General features: G+C 50.3%; 1 long non-coding RNA gene across 2 annotated transcripts; it reads left to right on the top strand.

Annotated features, from left to right (window-relative positions):
• The first annotated feature begins 3,950 nt into the window (after positions 1-3,950).
• LOC138684282 (uncharacterized) lies at positions 3,951-5,861 on the top strand. Of its 2 annotated transcripts, none has more exons than XR_011323610.1 (3): positions 3,951-4,022; positions 4,204-4,309; positions 5,456-5,861. It is a non-coding gene; the product is annotated as an uncharacterized lncRNA (long non-coding RNA). The 2 variants fall into 2 exon arrangements; XR_011323609.1 differs by having other exon boundaries at positions 5,414-5,861.
• The last annotated feature ends 548 nt before the right edge of the window (positions 5,862-6,409 follow it).

Raw genomic sequence — 6,409 nt, 5'->3', positions numbered from 1 at the left:
GTGCTGGGGCTGCCCCGCAGAGGCGTGGGGCCGGGCCCTCCGCAGGTCCCGAGCACTCCCCGAAACTACGTGTGGGGCCCCGGGGGTGCAGGGCTGTGGGGTGGCTACGCTCAGCGTCGCCCGTGGGCACTGCAGGGTCAGAAACGGAGAACAAGTTTTCTGTTCCTGGGGCTTGACAACAGGCTCGCGTGGCTGATGTGGGGGCTCGGAAACAGACCGAGCTGCGCGGCTTTGGGCCCAGAAACAGAGGTCCGGCCCTGCGTGTTTGGGCCTTGAGAACGGGCTCAGCAGCCGGGTTTTTTGGCTCCCAAATGGGCCCCGAGTCAGCTGGTGCGGGGTCCAAAAGCGGGAGCCGGCTTGGCTGGTTTTGCAGGCGGGTGGGAGGGTGTTGGGGGCTGCGGGGGGAAGCGGGGGGCGGGCAGGGTGCGTGGACCCTCCCCGGAGATGGGGGTCTGGTTGTGTCGGACGCCGAAGTTTGGGAGTCCGGCACGCAGCAGGCCGAACTCAACATCTGTGATGGTCTGTGGGGGGGAAGGGCGCTTTTCAGACCCCACGTGCCCTCTTTGAGTCCAGCTCTTCTTTCTGCGCTGCTCAGAATAGTTGTTAAGTAATTAATCGCGCAAACTAACGAATATTTATTCGGCGTGTAACTCTGATGTTTAATCCCAATGCTCCAGTTTTGACAGCAGTTGATATACAACCTTATGGAAAGCCCAGACCGTTGCACGTAGCTGGAGCTTGTAAGGAGAAGCAGCTGAAATCAGCCGGAGCTTCAGCGCGGAGCTGGGGCTTCAACGAGCCAGAACTGTAGCAAGCGGGAGCTGGAACGAGGCGGGGTGTCCGCTGTCTGGAGTGTGCATTAGCCAGAGGCAAAAGTACCTGCGGCTGTAAGGAGCAGGAGGCGCGATTAGCTGGAGCGTCTTTTCGCTGGAGCGTCCGTCGGCCGGACTGCGCTCCCAGCACGGCGGAAGAGCGGCCGGGCGCAGGCAGGGCTGTCCGCAGCAAGCTGCTCCGAGCGGCAGGGAGGCGAGTTGTCCTTCTGCCAGCGGGGAGCCCGGCCTCTTCCCTCGGGCATGCAATCCACGCCGCGCTCCTCTCTCTGCGTGGAGGGTCTCTCCCGGTCCGTTCCCGCGGGCAGAAGCGAGGTGGGGGTCCCCCGTCTCTCCTGGGGCAGCCCCCCCCGCGAGGGGGCGCGGGCGAGGTGTCGTCGTCCCCTCGGTACCGGGCAAAGGGGAGAGAAACCGGCCGGCGGGAGCTCCTGGGGTGCAGAGCCCTTCCGGCAGAATCCTCCCCTGTCTTTCCACCGTTGGCTGGGTGTGACGAGCAGGTTCATTTCTTTGTTTCCTCTTTTCCCAGTGTCACCTTCCGCGTCACACGAAGAAAATCCTGCGTGGTTAATTCCGCTTGCTGCTCAGGTAATCGCACGTGTCGGGCTGGGGGAGCGGAGAGAAACACTTGCGAGTTCGAGGGCACTACAGATGCTCCACGTTAAACCCACAGGGAAGGCAAATTTGCTGCTAGTGCAGAAAAGCTGATGGAAAAATTGCTGTTTAACAGATCGTGCCCTGTTCCTGAACTGGTCCCTTGATATGTTTTTGTTTCAGGTGAAAGAATGAAATTTTTTGTCTGGTAAATTCAGAGCTGCCTGTTAGCTTCTTCAGGGTCGAGTGTTTCTCTTCTCTCTGTTCATACTGATTTGATGGGCAAGTTGGAAATAGCCTTTTACTTTTTTTATGTATAACTGAATTTTTAGGAATATGTGGTGTCCCCGTAGTTCATTTTTGAGCACCTAGATGCCAGCAGAAATGTAATGAGTGAAACATGATGGAAACTGGTACTTAAACTTGATTTTTATTTGATTTTTTTTTTTCCTTCCCCATTAAGAGTGTTGATGGCATTTTGTCCCGTGGCACAATCCCCATTCCGTTCAGTGGAGTCTTCAGTCTAGGACTTTTAAGTAAAAAAGTTTGTCCTTCCAAAAAGGGACTAGTCATTCATAGGACCGAGGCATAGACTTGGAGAGTCGCTTAAGTACGTGATCGGAATGAAAGCCAACTTCAGTTGATGTTGCTGCTGTTGGTCTTTGCTTTCATTGATTTCTCCACCACTCCCTCATGGTTGGGAGCTCTGAATCGTAATGTTTTTCACTCTCTAACACATTTCCACACCCACCCCCAAAAAAAGGAGAGGCAGTGTCTAAAAGTTAATTAGTTTCCTCACAAATGCGTGAGCAAATAAAATTTGAGTTATGATGATTAAAACCATAAAAATGACACCAGTCTTGCAGATCTGGACTATTTCTGAACAGGTACTCATCACACGCAAAAGTCGTCAGGTCACCTGCGCTTCATGCTCTGACAAGACAAAATGCTGAGGCAGGGATGAGCTCTGAAAGAAGAAAAAAAAAAAAAGATACAGGGTCACGGTTTTGTTTTGTTGTTGTTTGTTTTTTAGAGAGTGCAATATTGACTGGTGCCAGCCTGCAGAGCTCTTCTGCTGCCTGACCTCTCCTTCTCTTTTGTGGCTGTAATTGTCGTTTGGATAATTGTAGAAGAGCAATTAAGTTACTTGCCTCTGTGAATGTGCTGGTAATACCAGGAAGGCAAATGCTTGAACCAGTAGTGAATAACTTGGCTACAAGTAGAATTTCTGAAGGAAGAACAGCAGCAGCAACAGGAAGCAAATAGCAAGTGACCAAAAAACTTGCGTGTGTCAAACGCATCAAAGCTTCATTGCTGAATGTTGTTTGGCAATATGTTCCAAATGGCTTTTTTCGGTAAACGTAAATTTTCAGGAAGTTCAAGGTTGCGTGTGGCAAAACGTGTCCCTCTGCGTACGCGTCCTGCTACGTAAATAGCATGGGTCGATGGCAAGTCCAGCGGCAGGGCTGCTGTGCCCTACTCTAGACGTTGCCGTAGTAGTGTTGCGGTATTTAGACCTTCACGGACGGGCCGAGGAACGGAAGGAGAATGCCCGTTTTCTGTAAGGGCTCAGAATGCCGACCCTTTTCTCTGCCTGCCGCTCCCCTGTGCGTGAGATGAAGCTGTTTTATTTTTCTCCCTTGTTCCTGGTCTAAATATTTCTGGAGCTGTCGCTGCTGTGGGTTTGCAATTGGTGTTGCTGCGTTTTTGTAGCGGTCTAGCGATGGGTCGTTTCTGCTGCGGCGAAGCGTCGAGATACGGTTTTCGGTTTAAAGCATCAGAAACTACGTTCACGGAAACCGGTAACTCGCGGCGCAGGTGAAACTGATCTGGCGCGTGCAGCTGTGCTCGCAGGGCTGCTCGGTGGCTCCTCATCAAAACGGCAGGGTGCGTGTGTGGACATCCATAGGGTTGCGCTCTGGGTCCGAGAGCGTTAACATATTTTTGCTGTTGGAAGATGGAACGGAGCGTGTGCCTGTTAAATCTCAGGGCGGTCAAAAGCTAGGAGGGACCGTGAGCGGGTTTGGTGGCATAACTGCGGTTTTAAAAGATCTTGACCGTTTGGAGCAACGGCCCGGAAAAAATCATTCCTTTTTTGCAACGAGACAGTTCACAAGGACAGATGTGTTGCTGTGCTCTCTAGCAAAAATACTCAACTTGGGACGTATAGGGCGATGAAGCCTCGGCTATACTAAGGCTTGAGAAAACGTATGTAGGTCTCTATGTCTGTCACCTGAAAGTAAAGTTACCAATGAGTCAAAAAAGAAAGGAAAAAAAAAGGCATGGTTGTCTGAAAAATGCAAAAGCTCTAGTGGCCTGTGTCAACAGCTGTACCAAAGATGACGCAAAAATACTTTTTCCTCCGCTCAGTCGTACTGTCTTCACAAACCTTCACAACAAAAAGGCAGCTTTGGATTTCTGCCCAGCTTTGTGCTAATGTTTTTCTTCTTCTCTCAGCTGGATGTCAGCTAGCACCGTTTCACCGTGGTTGCCATGGAAAGATTCCGTAGTGGCCTGCATTTGAAGAATTTTTTTATTTGAAGAATAAAATAAAGAGGATCCAGCCAGCAGCTGCAGACAGGAGATAGCCTGCCTCTCCAGGTGAGGATGGACCCTTCTTAGTGTAGTCCTCAGCAGATCCAATCACCAGTGTGCACAGCAGGGCCTGTATGCGTAACCAAAACCACAGTACAGTCATGTAGTGTGTGTGTGTGCATGTGAGCCTGTGTTTCTAGGAAGCCTCATATTGTAAGAGCTGTAAGGCACCAATCTATTCTCTTAGGTGGATGACAGTCAAGTGACTGCAGCTGCAGAGGAGGAAGGGAGAGGGAGAGAGAGACAGGCATGTCTGAACAGTCAAATTCTCTCAGCAGCTCCAAGAGCGGGAGGTACGGTGAGTCCTGGACCCCTGGGGCTGTGTCACCCCTCTTCTGCATCCCAGTCCCTCCCTGCCCCCACCTTCTCTTTCTCTCACTGCTTTAATTTTTTTGTTTTTTTCTTCCTATACCTCTCCCTCTGTTGTTCTCTAAGTCCCCCTCTTTCTCTGTTGTTCTGCTTCTGCTTTCTTTTTCTCTCTGCACTTCTGGCCTGTCCCATCCCTCTTTTTTATCCTCTGTTTCTGCCCTGCAGCCCGTCACTACTTTTTCTTTCTCCATCTATCCGTCTGTCTTCTTATCCCAATCTTGTTAATTCCTCCCTATCTGCCCTTTAGCCCTTCACAGTTCCCGCCGCTCTCACCTGTCTGATGCTGTGTCTCTATTTTTAAATTCCTTTCTCTGCCCTGTATTCTGGATACATTTTTACTTTCTTAGATTCTCTTGTTCCAGGTCCCTGTCCCTATGTTTTAACTTCTTCCCTCACTGTCCCATAGCCCATTGTTGTCTTTATTAGTCTCTCTGTCTGGTTCCCTGTCCCTATTCTTTATTTTCCCTCTCTCTCCCCTTTAGATCATCAGTGTTTTTGATATTTCTCAGTCTCTCTCATCTACCTCACTGTCCCCTTTTTTTAATTCTTCCTTCTGCCCTGCGGCTCATCACTAATATTTGTTTTTCTCCATCTCTCTGTGTGGTATTCTCTCCCTTTTTATTAGTTCCTCCTTGCTGTCCTGTAGCCCATTGCTACCCCCCCCGCCCCATCTCTCTCTCTGTCTCCCTTTCCCTACTTTTCAATCCCCCCTCTCTGCCCTGAAGCCGATCACTGTTGTAGTGAGTTTGTGTGGCCAGCTGGGGCAGGGGAGTGGGCCGGGGCTGCAGGGGTGGGTTCTGGGAGAAGACACCAGGACTTGCCCCCATGCTGGGCACAGCCAGTTCCAGCAAGATGGAGCTGCTACTGGTCAAAGCTGAGCCAACCAGCAACCCTGGTAGCACCTCTGTGATATTTAAGAAGGGCTAAAAAAAAATGCTGTGCAGAAGCTGTCAGTCCTGCAGACACCCAAGTCAGTGAAGAAGGAAAAGGAGGAGGTGATCCAGGTCCTAAAGCAGATTCCCCTGCAGTCTGCAGTGAAGACCATGGTGACATAGGCTGTCCCCCTGCAGCCCACGGAGGTCCATGGCAGAGCAGATGTGCACCCTGCAGCCGATGGGGGACCCCTCGCCAGAGCAGGCGGATGCACCCAAAGGAGGCTGTGACGCTGTGGAGAGGAGCCCACATTGGAGCAGGTTTTCTGGCAGGACCTGTGGCCCCATGGGAGTGACACCACACTGGAACAGAGGAAGAACACGAAGAAGGAAGGAGCAGCAGAGACAACTTGTGATGAACTGACTGCAACCCCCCCCTCCCTCTCCCCCTGTGCTGCTTGGTAGGAGGAGGTAGAGAAGTCAGGAGTGAAGATGAGCCCAGGAAAAAGAGAGGGGTGGGGGGAAGGTGTTTTTCAGATTTGTTCATATTTCTCATTATTGTACTCTGATTTTGACTGACAATAAATTAATTGCCCCAAGTTGAGTCTGTTTTGCCTGTGACAGTAATTGGTGAGTGATCTCTTTGTCCTTATCTTGACCCACAAGCTTTTTTGTTGTATTTTGTACCCTCCTGTCTTGTTGAGGGGGAGGAATGATAGAGTGGCTTGGTGGACACTCGTCAGCCAGGCAAGGTCAACCCACCACAGTTTCCTTCTATCAGGCTCCCTGTCCCTATTTTTAAAATCTTGCCTATATTTCTTGTATGTCATCACTTTTGAAACTTCCTACCTCTCCATCCCTATTTAAATTCTTGCATGTTTCTTAAACCCAGTTGCTTTTAAAATTTTCTTGCTACTTTTCCCTCTCTTTGTCTCCCTGACCTTAGTTTAATTTCTCGCCTGCATTTCTTGTGCCCTGTTGCTTTTCAAATTTCATTCTTACGTCTCCCTCTATGCAGCTTCATGTACCTACTTTTTGATTCTTGTACCCTGTTGCTTTCAAAATTTTCTTTCTATGTTTCCTTCTATCCATCTCCCTGTCTCTAGTTCTTAACTCTTCCCTCTCTGTCCTGTACCATGTCACTTCTTACAT

The sequence above is a fragment of the Haliaeetus albicilla genome, unplaced genomic scaffold (genome assembly GCF_947461875.1).
Source record: "Haliaeetus albicilla unplaced genomic scaffold, bHalAlb1.1 scaffold_104, whole genome shotgun sequence".
In the NCBI taxonomy this organism is placed as follows: Eukaryota; Metazoa; Chordata; class Aves; order Accipitriformes; family Accipitridae; genus Haliaeetus; species Haliaeetus albicilla.
Note: the sequence above shows the minus strand (reverse complement) of the source record. Positions and strands in the feature narration are given on the sequence as shown.